This window comes from Tinamus guttatus, unplaced genomic scaffold (assembly GCF_059628265.1).
Source record: "Tinamus guttatus ecotype Peru unplaced genomic scaffold, ASM5962826v1 Tinamus_guttatus_pri_ptg000601l, whole genome shotgun sequence".
NCBI lineage: Eukaryota > Metazoa > Chordata > Aves > Tinamiformes > Tinamidae > Tinamus > Tinamus guttatus.
Genome location: NW_028289135.1, coordinates 3,371,939 through 3,386,866, shown reverse-complemented (window position 1 = coordinate 3,386,866; position 14,928 = coordinate 3,371,939). Strand labels below are relative to the sequence as shown.

Here is a 14,928-nt window from a genome sequence, read left to right as displayed (position 1 = left end):
AACCGTTTCTTGAAAATAATTATATGTAAATCACAAATTTGTGGCAAGACACCTAGTTGAAATGATGAGCAGTGAGGGGGGCCATGTAAGAGTAAGGATAGCTGACATTCAGGATTTGGCTATGCTTAGATAGTGAGTGTACATTAAAAAAAAGTCTAAAGATAACCTGTTTGTGTCGCTACTTGTATTGCAGAGTGGACCACCAGTGTATGTTATGCCCTACATGTTTTGTAGCAAGTGTTCTGTATTCATCTCGGAGAAGTGATCGTCTGAAATTATAACTAGCTCAGCAGGTTCCATAAACAACTCTGCTCAGCAGTCAATCTGAGTCAATTTGAGACTTAAGCAGACAAAAGCTTAACGGATATTGCTTCTCAAATTAGCACTACTGTGTAATTAATTGCCCTTAATTAGCAAATCCTTCTTTTAAGTATTCAGCCTGCCGTGATGTAACTTGTTGCCTAAGGTCACTGATGGTGCGGCATGACAGTTGAGAAAGCCCTTTTTTAACAACTGAAGTGATTGTGTGTTTCAGTAAAGATGTTTTGATTAAAGCAGTGTGGTCCAGCTGATGGCTGCCAGATTATATTTGGCCCAGCCGGTCCTGCCAGTTGCCTTCCCGTCACTTTGAGGTACGAGGTGGGTGTTTGGCCGGTGGGCCCCCTGGGATTTAAAGGCCGTTCTCCGTGCTGTGCTCAGCCAGGTACCCGGAGTCCGGCACCGCATCCGCTGGGGAGGCCCGGGGATGGCACATAGTGCTGGGAGCAGTATTTACTGCATCAGCAGCCTGGATTAAATACGTATCATTTGACTGCCTCTTTGTTGTTTTCTTGAGTCTGTGCTTTTTCTTTACATTTTACTCATTGCCTTTTGTTTTTCTGTGTCTCATACAGAACTAAGAAAAAATCACACTGAGCATATTTGCTGTGTATTTTTGTTTTGCTTCACTTCCTTATCCCTATTGTTTTATACTTCTCGGTCTGTGTTTTGAAAAGAAGCGGCATGTTTTCTATCTGAAATAAGGAGTTACAATAGATTTCATGTATGAAACACCTGCACAGTAGGAAATGAAACAAAACTTTTTAGCTCTCACTATTGCATGGCAAGGTTTCTGTTGCCTTTCCTTCCTGTAAACAAAAGCACTCACTTAGAGTGGGAAATAGGCTGTTTACAGGATATTTTCTGTATGAAAGGAAGGAAAAGTGCCTTTACAGAGATCAGCCTATTGTGCTGGGAATACTGGCAGTTATATGAAATTAAACTGATTTTAATTTTTGCAGTGGAAATAAACAACAAAATCCATTTAGTCACTTTAGTCTTGACCCTGAGAAATGCTGGGCAACTATATTAGTTGCTGAAATCAAAGCAGGGTGTTTCTTCAGTTTGTTCCCAAATCCTTTATTTAACTTGTCATCTAAGAGCGTGGCTAGATACAGACTACGGTGCAAAATAGAAGTTAAGCTTATGGAATATAAATCAGTATTTCATTTAAAAACAAAAACACTTCTGGTATTTGTACTGTTAACTATTGCTTTGAGTTATCTTTTAAAAATATGATTCTGCTGCTTCTGGTTCATCACGTCTCCTCCCAGCCAAGCCTTTCCCAGGAATTGCCAGGAACATTCATAGATTACAGCTTTAAAAACCTCTTGCAACACATGAAGTGATACCTACTATACCGTGCTGAGTTTTATAGCCTTTGTGTATTTTGTGGTGTTTTATTGCCATATTAAAGAAATGATTAAATGATTAAAGAAATCATTTAAAATTGTGGTTTTGATTTCAACTTCCATACTCTAAGTATGCAAGTTTGCCTTAAAAAAAAAAAAAAAAAAAAAAAGCATCTGAATCTTTCTTTTTTGACTTGCAGGTGTCTCCATTTTAAAGATATTAGAAAAAAGTGAGTCAAGTTGTCATCCTTTGAAATCCTTCTAACCAAAGGTAAGAATATTTTTTTAAGCTCTGACAAAATATATTTTCAGTGTATGTCTAGTATTAACCCACCTTTTAAACTTGCAGCTGATGTTCACTGGTTTTAAGATTCTTCTAGAAACTGTGAAAAGGGTCATTTCTATGGTTAAGTGTACAAGTGTGAAGTTTAGTCTTCTTTTGAAATCTGTTATTTGGGAAATAACCTTGCATTGAAATTTGAGAGTATAGTTCAATCACATGGAAGCAACTCGTGTTATAGTTGTCGTTATACAGGATAGCTGCATTTCCTAGCGAATTGGGTAAAGAAAAATAAACTTGTAATTTTGGTGATTTATAAATCATAGCTTGGTCTTTCTCTGGAAGAGAGATGATATGACCAGAAACGGACACTAGATTGATATGCTGAGCGTTCTTTGTAAAGGCCGATTACTCTGTAGAAGACCGTGAGAATGCAGTTGGTAATGACGCCTTGGTATTTTCTCTAATAGAAATCAAGAGGTTCAGTTCTTCTCCTGTAACTCTTTAAACTACTTTATCTAGTCTGAAAGAGCAGCGTTATGATTCTGACATATGGCTTAAGCTTAGAAGTGCTACACACTAAACAGAGAACATGGCTGTTGTCTGATGGTGACACACTGTCTGCAGCACAGTGAACAGATTAGTCATTTTTTAGACCTGAGTAACTGAATACTTTATGGGAATTTATGGAGAAACTGTTTATTTTCAATACATGCAAACATAATATAATCTAGAGTGAATTCTGAATTTTCCGAATTTAAGTTAGTGTATTTAATCATCTGGCCACAATCAGGTATTGTAAGTATGCACTATGCCTACTCTCATTTGAAGAATGCAATATTATCTTATTGATACTAGTAAACAGTGGGAAGTATGTTTTGTATAACGGTGTGAGACTGAACCAGCCCTGAATCTGTATTTAGTGGCTTGTGGTCCAGATAGATAAAATCTTTCATGATCTTTTACAAACTTAAGACAAAAATAGTAGTATATGGAAAATTAAGAAACATTAGTAAAAACTTGGACACACTGCTCTATTTTAGCTTTTTTGGTGGTTGTTGTAATTGAAATGTTGGGTCATATAAGAGTAAGTTAAGCTTATATGTATATATGGAATTATAAAGAAATTATATCAAACAAAATAAATTGAACTTGCTATTCTTATTGTAGTCATTCTAGTCTCTCTCTCTCTCTCTCTCTCTTTTTTTTTTTTTTTTTTTTCCTAAAGTACTATCCTTCACCAGGAAATAAAGTATTCCAGTGCTGCATGTTCTATTACACAAGAATAGTGGAAAAAAATATTGCTGAAGCTAGAAACTTGCATTTTCGGGCATTTTTTTTTCATAATCCATTTTTTTTGATATATTCCTATTCTAATATATTCCTATTCCATCTTTGCATCATGGAAAAAAAATAAACATTTCAGTTGGGAGGCACACTAACTTAAATTGTGTTAGCCATGCTGACGGCAGCTTTTCTAGCTAAGGCTGCAAAGTGTCAAGCAAAAGTTTTCTTTATGCCTGAGCCAGTTATTGTCATGCAGTTCCATAATGTACCTCTGCTGCATAGCAGAGACACCTGACTGGCCAGGCAGCCAAGACACAGGAGTCGGAGCAGAACAAGGACAGAATTTCTAACAACAGCTGCTTGAGAAGTACTTGTCGATGCTGAAGATGCAGCACAGGCCTCTCCTTCCGGAATATCCCAGGTGTTCCAAATGAGGCTTAAAGATCATTTCTACTTCGCAATTGCAGTTTGTGCTTTTTTTTCCAAAATGGTAGTTTCATACCTGAATCGTAATTGCCATTTCTAACAACACATTGTTTCCATGAAAAAAAAATCTTCTGGAAGAAGAATTGATTTTTGGGGTGCGAAGAGTCATGTAGAACTTATTCTGCATTTAGAGACTTCCATGAGGATATCTGCTTTTGAATTCTGTACAGGTTTGTCAGTCTATTCAAAGAACAACAGATGTAAGAGAATCTAAAAACTGGACCTTCCTTGTCAGTGGCTTAGCATGGCTGGCTTAGGCCTGGATGCAAGAACGAAAATGAACTTTCAGTCCAGCCACCTGAGCCCCTCTGCCCTTTGTGCTCCACAGTTCCCCTAGACGGATGCTCATGTTTCATACATGTTTCAGCTTACCTGTTTTTAAATGGCTTTCTCTGCTCATATCAGCTTAGCAGTTTCTTTCCCCTTTTCATTTAGGACTCCATTCTAAATGAGTGGTCAATTCTGATCTTGATCTCACTTCATGTAGAAACTCTTGTATTAGTGGGCAAGATAAAGGCCTGTTGTAATAATGGCAGTGTAAGTTATACCTTTAGAAGTCTTAACTACTATTTTTCACATATGCGGAGTGTTTTTATGTACATAGATACATACCGATCTGATGCTTTGGCTGAACAGAGCTATGCTTTTGCTTGGGAAATAGTCAGATTGAGAGGACAATATTGTAGCGTATTTTGTATTACAAGTTGTCAAAAGTATCTGCATTTGAATGGTGCTAATTATGTAGGAAAAGAGAACTTAAGCTAGTAAAGCTGCACTAATAGTGTCTGACGACTCTTGCTAGCTTTGTGCTTGCTTTACCTTTTGGCTGTATAATTAGAGAAGACATAGTAGCTACTTAGAGCAAATCAGAAGAAGCTGAAAAAACAATTCAAGTGTTCCTTCATTTTGTTCTCTTTTGTGGGTTAGACTAATAGCAGTTGTGATACAGCATTGCTGCAAAGAGAACAGAATACAGAACAGATGTCTAATCCTTTATGTGGAGGTATATTAATCAAGTGCACTTTTTTTTCATAACTTGCAAGATATATAGCACAAGCAATATTGTCATTTACAGCTGAGAGAAGAAGCTTCTGGTTTGCTCATGCATGAGCTAATACACATTGATTTTTGTTCTTTTTTTGTTCCATGTATACTGCTACAGTGTTTATGTAAATATTTCTCCACGTTTTACTTAGAATTGTAATTACATTATTAAATTTATGGTAATTCTGATTTTGAAATACATAAACCTAGAGTATATGGTAGAACATAAGGACTTAGTCTTTTTTTGTCATAAACAGGAACAAATTGTTGACAGCAGCTAATTTGCTTATTGAGGAAACTCAACAGTGGTATTACAGAAGAAAGTTAAGCCCTGCTAACCATTTTTTCAAGAATAAAAAGGCTAACAAGTCATAAATATTTAAAGTTTATTTGTGTTAACAACCACAAAATGCCATGCAGCAGTGAAGCAACTCGCAAGCAAAGGTTGGCGGTACAAGGACTGAGAACTCCTAAAATATCTAGGGAGATTTTTAGGCCAATTGCTGTTTGGAAATTTGGAAAAAAATGTCTAAGAAGATAACTTTAGCTTCTAAAGTTTAGAAAATTTATTTTCTAAATATACAATTTTTTTTTATTCTGTTACACAAAGTGGCTTAAGGAGTATTGTTAACATGTATTTTGACACACACATGCTTGTATATTGAAGCAGCTTTAAATTACAGCTTTTGTGTAATTACCAAAATTACCTTTTATGTAATTTAAATCTGTTTTAAACAGAGAGGTGTTCTAGACCAAGTCCTTTAAACAGGACTAGAAGCAACTGTGCTCTAGTCATGAGTGACGGAAGATGAGGGCTGCTTCTAGGGTTGCAGGTCTTGTCACAGTGGAGATAAAGTTAATAATAAAGGTCAGTAAGCCATGCACATTAGAGGGCAAGCTAAGTGTAAAGTCTTGATTCTGCTGTTTCACAATAGTAATCGTAACATTTTAAACCATTCCTGTTTTTTTATGAGGACTGGTATAGTTTGGAAATATGCCTTTATACAAGGGCATTAAATAATCAAACATTAAATGGGAATAATAATTTTGTCAGTAGGAAAAAAGGCACTGCACTTGGTTCGTGTGACGTATTTCCTATATAAGCAGACATGGAATTTTCTGTTTTTACAGTAAATACATCTTCAGTGTGGTCTCTTTTTTTTGCATGTAGCAAATGTTAAATAATGGCAATGATGTAGATGGAATTGCTGGTAGAAATTAAGAAAGAAGAGTGAACTCTACAACCAATAACTGAAATAAAGTTAATATAATGAAACCATAGAAACAGAGTGGAAGAGATGTGGAGGAGCAAAGTAGAATGGTGCTTTAACCAATCTTTCCAAGAACTACACGTCTAGAGTAATTTCTGTTATTTGTGAGTACAATATTCAGTTTTGAGGCAATTTGTGCTGCATAGTTGGCCTTTCCAACCCGGCTGCACAGGTTTTGAGTATCTGGAAAGGAAGAGACGCAGCAGCCTCTCTGGGCAGCCTGTTCCAGGGCTCTGTCACCCTCACAGGAAAGAAGTTCTTCCTCACATGGAGATGGAACTTTCTGTGTTTCAGCTTGTACCCATTACCCCTTGTCCTGTCACTGGCCGAGAAGAGTTTGGCCCCCAAATTAGCACTCATTAGTCACCTGTTAATGCATACCTTACTAGTGAGGATCATCAGAATTAAAAGCGATGCAGTACCATCTGGGTTAATAAAATGGGAGCCCTTGTTTTTTGTGCTGGTCATTGTGGAGGGAGTATGGGAAAAAGGAGGAGTACTGAGTATAAGAAAAGACAATTAAAGATTAAGAGCTGCAGAGTGATGGGTCTTAAAAGGGAAGAGAGGATGAGAGCAACTAGAGTTGGGAGCAACTAGTCTAAAGTCTTCTTTTCTTTGGCCTCAAGAAATGTAGCGTGTGTTTTGCCATCGAGGAAGAGACATATGCACCCCTCATGTATTAAGAGGAGCTGAGAAGAAACAACAAATAAAAATAATCGGAAGATGGTTCTCAGAAAAGAAAAAGCATATGCACCATCTTGATCTGTTACTTAATCTTGTTTATTTCAGTAAAGTGAGAGTACAAAGCAAAGGTTTATAATGAATTATCTTAGCTGAAGTCCTTTTTTTCTGGCTTGTGATCTTTTTAAGTAAAGATCTCTAAATATTTCAGATTGTTACTAATCCCTGGAAATTCTTTTGAAGCTAAACTAAAAGAATAGGTCAAAAACATATCCTAAGAGCTCGCTTCTGTTTGGTAAGGGTGTGTTAGAAAAGAAGAGCTATGCAGCTGGGAAAGGGAGGCCTGGGAACAGAACATGTAACAGGATAGGGAAAGGTAAGAAATTGAGAAAATGAAACAACCTGAGAAAGATTCAGGGAGGGAAATTGAATAGGAAAAGAGAAGAAATTGCTCTGCAGTTCCCAAGCAGGAAAATAAACTAAAGCAGATGGACAAATTGCATGAATTAAAATAATTAGGTCAAAGCCACTTGTAGTTCTTTCTTAAGCAAGTTGTAGGGATGATGCTTAGGTCATTTTTCCCTTGGTTAGTGAGCTTAGCAGGGCAGTAAACATCAGGTATATTTTTCGGGCTCAACTCATTACGTTTTGAATAGGAAAAAAATTAATGAGGTTTTGGATGCGTTTTTCAGGCTGAAAATGTATTGACTGAAGTAACTGTCCAAGTCTTCCAATCTAGTGAAACTGGTTAAGTTGCAGTATTTTTACCCCGTCTATGAAATGTCCAAGTACTTGTTTTCAGTAATTTTAGACTTAAAATATTGATAATATGATACAGATGACCTTTTGTTATATTTGGTCTTTTCTTGGATAGCCTGTCACATCCACTCCCTATCTAAAAAATGCAGACAGCTTAAAATAATCTCCCCGCGGCTGCCTGGTCTGGTTATTAACCCGGCACACTCTGAGCCCTGTCTGCTTGCAGAGGGGGCTGAGGAAGAGGGCATCTCTTTTCAAAAATAGCTGTCTTGCAAGTGCTCAGTCTGTCCTTGTTAGCCCTCTAACAAGTTATTGTTTTGCTCTTAAGAATATGTGATAATTCATACCTGTTAAGGCTTCTTTTATTATTTTTTCCCTGTTTTATCTTCTCACAGTTGTCATTCAGCCCAGTAACCTGATCTGCTGCTTCATCAAATTCCTTCTTATGAATGGGCTGTGCACCCGGTGATGCAGCTGGGGGGTGTGGAGGGGGATAGGAGATTTCCCCACATCCTTCACTGCAGCTTGTTTCTGCCTGCACATGGATTTTCTGATTGATTTTCTTGCTAATAGAGGAAGGTGAATGGTGAAGGATCATGCCTACAGAAAATAAGCAGGAAGATTTTCCTTCTCAAAATTTTTTGAAATGTTTCTTGTTTTTAACGCCAGTGAAATGAACTACCCTGGACAGCTTCAGGTAGGCCACATGCCAGCAAATGCTGACCAAAGATGAAGGTGGCAGCAAAGTTTTCTTTCTTTTATAAACTAAGTTTGGAAATATTTTTTGAAGTGATTATTTCTAAGTGAGAGGGTTAGGAACAGATGCTTGCATTTCATGTATTTTTTGTTAAGCCCATAAACTAACAATCTCAAAGAAAAGAAGGGCTTCAGCTATTTCTTCCCTTTTGGCATTTGCCTTCTGGAGATTTTAGAATTACTGTTAATGATGGTAACAACCAATTATGTCTGGGGGACTGACAGCTTAGTTAAACGCTGTATTTCTACTTTGGCTTGTCTTTAGTTTTCAGCTGGCTCCAAAGCACCATTCAGCAATATTAATTTCTCTGACATAACAATATTAAATCTTCTTCTTCCTCATTTTCATCATGTTTAAAAGTCAGACATAAAGTATGTCATTTTTGACGTTTGACTTTTTCTTTTTTTCATGTTTACCTGAAAGGTTTTTTTTTAATTTTATTATTTTTTAAGAAGAGAATGGTTAGAAATATTTTCTAATTTTTAAATTTTAGAATACACTTATTTTTGTGGCCTTTGCTGTTCCTTTCTCTTTGGCAGGATTTGTTTAGAATTTTGAAGGTTGGAGTGGGCTGTAGGATTTTAATTCAAAACTGTTTTCTAAGAAGCAGATAAACTGATGTCATAGTCTAACCCTTTTGCTTTACATATGCTAATTATTAGATTACAGTTGGCAGTTGGTAGCTTTGTTTGAGGAGGAGGAAGAGTGTGCATTATATGACAGCTGTATGCATTTCAGCTAGCTCGGTCTCCAGGGCAGCCAGCCTTTATGGTACTTTAGGTTTAGCAAGGTAATTTTGGCCTTCTTATTTTGCATTTGATAGAGTTTGACCTTGAAATGCTATTCTTAAAATATGCAATAAAAATAACTGCTTAATATGCTTGTTTTTCTTGAAGGAATAGTTTTGAATATGCAATCCTGATGGGTTTTAAAGTGACTAAAATTTCCTTTTAGTGGAAGAAGTAAAAAGGAGACATTTTCCTTCATAGGGTTATTACCAGTATAGTAAGTTGTTGGGGCTGATGCTTAATATCAAGGTACTGAAGTTAATGCAGTTAAAATCTATTTTCAATTCAAGCCTTTTTTTTTTTTTTTATCAGAGTACTTCTTTAAGGAAGTCTGCTGTAACTATAAAAACATTAAAATGATTAAAAAATCACTACAAACTGAGCTTATATTGTAGTTGAGAAGTACATATTTTGAAATTTGAAGGTGGTTTGCTTTTGAGCTTTCCTATTTATTTTCCTATTGCACCTTTTTTTTTGTTACTAAGCTTACAGAGGAAAGTAAAATAGTGTTCATTCAGTGAGGTCTTCATTGTGTTTTTTTTTAAATGTGTTTTACTATGCAGTATTGTGTAGATGGCTTCTAGAATTACACACAGAAGTAATAATTTCATTGTTGGAAACTTGAGCCTTCCTGGTTTGATAAAATTGTGCTGAGGTACAAGTTTAAAACCACATACACTTTTAACACAGAGGAATATTGTGACACTTTCCATTGTAGCGGCTGCAAGTCTACATAAACTATGAACTCTATAGAAGTTACACCCATGGCTGTATTTCTGAAGCAAAATTAAAAACTTAGATATGTATTCTGATCCATGTATTCTGATAGAGGATATATTTAATAACTTTCTATAGAGAAATTGTTTATTTCTGAATATTTAAAGCCATCATGCAGTAAATTTGAACTCTTCATTTTAGTTCATGGAGACTTAAACATAAGTATTATTTGTAATAGGAGATTGTTCAAAGGTAAGTATTTTAGGAAGGTCTTGTGAAAACGAATTCCAGTGAATATTCTGGCAAGACAGAATATGTTTTCTTCAGGGACACACAAGATTTAAACCTTTGTTTGTGGAGCATTCTCAAGAGATTGTGGTATCTTGGAGTTTTGGGATAAAGAGGGAGTTTCATCTGAGGAAAATCTTTTTCATAAAATCTTTTCTTATCTCATTTCTTTGTGAATATCCAACCAAAATGGATGATGTAGTATTAGGCTTTCCCTCACCTGGTTGATTTAAAATCAGTGCTTTTTTTTTTTTTTTTTAAATCTCCTTTGGCACTGAGTGAAATATGAATAATAACCAGCTAGGAAGGTGGGTTTTTGTTTGTTTATTTGTTTAATCCTCTTCGCAGAGAAATCGATCCCTTGTACCAGCTCCAGTGTTGTCCACGATCTTAATGGGCTGTGGTGAAGGATAGGTGATAGGCTGGAGTATTTCCCTCTACTCTTGCTTTTTCTCTGTTTGCAGTCGCCCTTCCTGCCTCTTGGCCCTTTCTTGGGATAATTGTTCAGCAGCTCCTTTTCCCTTTGCTCCAGTAAAGCAAAAGGCAAAGTGTGCTTAATCCATGAGGCAGCTAAAGAGAGAATCTTTGACGGCAGCCTAATGGGAGCACGCGGCCTGCCCGGCCGCACTAGAATGTGCACGTGCGTACACTGAGGCACATGTGTTCCTACAGTTTCCCATGTGGGTTGTGTTTTGTTCAGTCCCTGCGTAGAAGGACCACAAAAATGATTTGGGCACTCTGCGTGTGTACGCATAGAGATGGAAAGAAGCAAGGAAATAATACTTTTAGTTTAGAATGATTTGGTAGTGCTTAATTTATCTGTCTCAGCCTGTTAAAAGATATTTTCTTTTGAAGTTTACATGGTTAATTTACTTTCTTTTTCCTCTCCCTTTCCTCTCTCTCCCTCCTTTCTCCATACTTTATTGCTCTGGACTATTAAAGTAGAATGTACTTTTTTAACTGACAGAATTTTCTTTACTCTTACTAATTTTCTTACTGTCTTTTTTCAGCCACTGGCAACTGTGGTGATTTGCAGACAGCAACCTCTGAGAGTGATTCAAGTGTCACTCTCTTCATGCTCTGTTCTTTTTAGACAGTGGATTTTCCTTAAGCAACGGGCCAGCTCTGTTGGGTATATTGATCACTTATGATTTTACTAAAACAGCTTCTTTTACTTGCTTTCTTGTCTAGTTTGCAGAAGTATAGGAAAGCACAAGGTAAACAGATGTTTCCTTATCTTCCAGTTACAGAATGTTTTAAAATTGCCTTGTTTCGTAGCATGGAAGAAGACCTTACTGGGTATCCCATGCTCTAAAAGCTATCACGATGAGCGTTTGGAGGTGAGGGGTTGCTTTTGGGTGAGCACTAGTGGCTCCTGTACTCCCTTCCAAACAGTGCCCTGACAGGCAGGACAGATGTGTCCACGTGTAGTCTATGGCTAGATCTCTGCAGTGTATCATTCCCACTTAATTTACTCATTCCATAATGTGCATGCTGCCGCCTTTATTCAGTGGTTTTGAAATCTACTTATTAATTGAATCAGAAGACATCTGGTTTTGATACCGTTTCATGTTTTAAAAAAACTTTGTTAACCGCATATGTGGTCTCTCTGGTGGTATTCATTCCTTCTCTGAAAGCAATCGTTTCCAGAAAAGTACTGCGCATACTTCTGTCATCTCCTCTCTTGTCTCTCTGCTTGAGCTGTCCTTTAGCTTCTCTTTTTTAACATAACATGCTAGATCTTTCGCCTTTCTCAAATGTAATGCAGAGTTTGACATTTTGTGTCCTCTTTTAAATCCTTTCATGAATTTCATTTTTACGTTCTTTACATCATGATTTCATCTGTCCCGTTCTTTACATCATGATTTCATCTGTCCAGTTCTTTACATCATGATTTCATTTGTTCAGTTAATCTTCTTTTATCCCTTTTTCCTTCTCCTCCTGTGTTTATGCACAGGTCACATTACTTAATTTTGGTATCTTTCTGGCGGGTGGGAGAGGGGAGTGGATTTTGTTTTATACATAAATATGAATGGTTTTGTCCTCATCCTGTAATGTTTATTTTGTGGTTTCCTAAATGACTTAAAATGCAAGTAAGATGATTTACCAGTATTGGTATGCTATTCAAAATACTTCCCTATGTGAGTGTCTCAAACAGCTCACCAGTTCTTGCTTCATTAAATTCTTATGTTATTTGCTTGCCTGTTCCGTTTCTCTGTTGAATTATATCACTTCTTTAAGGAATTAATCTATTTATCTAAATTAAATAGAGAAGTAAGAATTTGGTTCTTATCATAATCTGAGTAATATTCAAACACGATGGAAATACATAGTTATAAATAATATTAGTTAAAAAGCCCACTGTGTATTGGGCAAATGGCCTTTTTTTTTAAATAAAATGACTTAAATCAACCTTCAGATTCAATTCCTTATATGGTGGTTGACTTGCTCTATGAGTCAACCTTTTCTGACAGTATTTCAGGGTAGGAACTTTCACTGTGCTGTACTCTGTGCCTGCTCTGGGTGATCTGGGTGATCAGTGCTGCAGTTTTCCATAAAGCTGCTTTTCTCCAGTAGACTCAGAATTTTTATGTTAATGGGAACTCTTTCCCCAGTCACTTCACAACTGTCACTGGGGTTGTGGAGAGTTCAAGGAAATAATGCCTGTCTTGTTTAGCTTAAGCACAATATGCTACTATTCTAGTTCTCTCCGACCTTCTTATGTGCCTCCCTACTTGCATGGTGTATTCGATTCTGTCTCATTCTGATGTGGAGTCATTGGGAATGTCTGAATAAATAACTGCGTATCAGTAAAATGCACTGAATTTACATGCAAGTTTGTTTAATAATAGGAATTAAAAATATATATTATTACTGTTATCTCTTTTAAAACTTTGGGTTTGATTAAAAGAGTACTTAAATATCAAATTATTTTCTTAGGTAGGTGGGAGGAATTTGAGGGACACTTTGCTTTAGCTGCACATGAGTTGGCAAGCAGATCTGGAACAGCGTGTGGTCTTGTGGCAGTCTTAATGGTAGCTGCTGGTGAAGACTTACAAGGAAGTTACATTCCTAAACAAAAGCAGATCAAGAAAGAACTATTCTCCTCTGGAATTCCCTACAGGGTAGTTCCAGGGTGCAAGAGGGTCACCTGTCATGTGCAGGTGATTCTCAATTGCAGTTCTTCCATGTGAGTCTGTTGGAATCAAGGAGACTCTTCCTTCTGAAATGGGGAGAGGAGATTGGAACAAGACCCCTTGCAGCTGGGGAGGGATCAGTGTTGTACCTGAAAAACATGACTCCACATTTTCTTTTTACATTCCGCAAAGATTAACAAATTGGAATCTTGTCTGCTGCCTATTTATGCTGTTAGTTCTAATGCTATTAGAACTAACGCTTAGGAACTCACACTGGTAGGGAGTAATATTTGGCTTAGCTTTCAGTAGTTTAGGACATCAAAAACTTTTATTGGAATGGCAGAACTGATTGAATCATTAGTTAATAGGTCTTTATTTCTTCTGTTTCTTTCAGTAGGATTTTATTAAGAGTAGAGAGAGAACTCCACATTCATTTAATCAGTGGAAGAATTGTCTTGACTGGAACAGTAAGTCTAGTCTTTAGCACTAACAGTTATTTTGAAGCAACAGAAAGCAAATTCCAGTCAACACATTCTTCCTTTTATGAAACTCAGTTTTCCAGGAAGATGTGGCAAACAGATTCACATTTTATCTTCAAGATGAATTCTTGCACTCATACAGTAGTTTGATCCAGAACAGTAAGTTTTTTCCCTTAATAATTTTTTTTTCTTCATAAAGGTGTTTCATTCACTCAGTTTTTTTTTTATGGCTTTGATGATATACATCTATGAGCTTTTCACATAATGTGGTTGTTTAAACTCAAAGATTAATTGAATCATTTTCAAGTATCTGTCTGTGACTTTGGAAGTCCTGAAATATTTTTTTAAATGAAAGAAGAAATATTTCTATATTCTAAAAATAGTAGCTGAAAATTGAAATACATATTTGCGCTTGATACTTGTAATAAATTTGTATGGATATTGTGCCACAGGGCTACTGTGCATCCTCTGTTTTTTATCACCCTATCGATCTGTTTTTAAACCGGAATGAAGATGATGTGGACATGTGGAGTTTTTGATTTGTGGTTAGCAAAGCTGCTAGTTTTTACCATCTCTGTCTGAAAATTGAACAACTGTTTGATGACAACTGTTACTAGCATAACAATAATCACCATCCAAACTTCGCCTCGTATCTTATTTTACCTGCTGGGTCTCTTGTCATACTGGGTAGCTGTGCCTGAGTCATGGCTCTCTGTGAATGTTCTCATCCCACACTGGGTGGGTGTCATGTTCTGAACACAGCCTATCTGTCTGGCTTGTCCTCATTGTAACCTGCAAGGACAATGATATTTCCATGGAATGAAAAGGGAAATGTTGCAGGAGTGGGGAATGAGAACACATGTGGTATATGAAAATAAGGGAAAAGAGGAAGTGAAGGGGCACCCAACATCCTCAACCTGGGATGGTGAAAATGGGAGAGCCAAAGACTTTCATTTGAAAGGGAAATGATGGAGCAGAGATGGGGGCTAAATCATGATAGGCAAACATGGCATGCAAATACCACCTCTCCTTGTGGAAAGCTAATAAAGCTTTGGAATGGAGGGGAAAATGTATGTATGGTTATTTGATTTGTAAATATGAATTTGCATTACTAAATCCTCCCATTGAAATATGGACCTCCTAGTTCATGTAGATTTTTGGAATGCTGCCCTTTTTTTTGTTTTGTTTTGTTTTGTTTTTGTTCACAGATGTGTTTGTTTAAAAAATGTGGAAAAGCTGTTTGAACAGAACCTGTAGAAAATCCTTAAAGAACTCATTACTGAT

General features: G+C 36.7%; 1 protein-coding gene across 1 annotated transcript in view; it reads left to right on the top strand.

Annotated features, from left to right (window-relative positions):
- The first annotated feature begins 1,909 nt into the window (after positions 1-1,909).
- Positions 1,910-14,928, top strand: part of SIPA1L2 (signal induced proliferation associated 1 like 2) — a 103,349-nt gene continuing 90,330 nt past the window's right edge. Inside the window, exon 1 of the mRNA XM_010214835.2 lies at positions 1,910-1,941. The gene's annotated coding sequence lies outside the window, so the exon portion shown is untranslated. The remainder of the gene's footprint in view (positions 1,942-14,928) is intronic.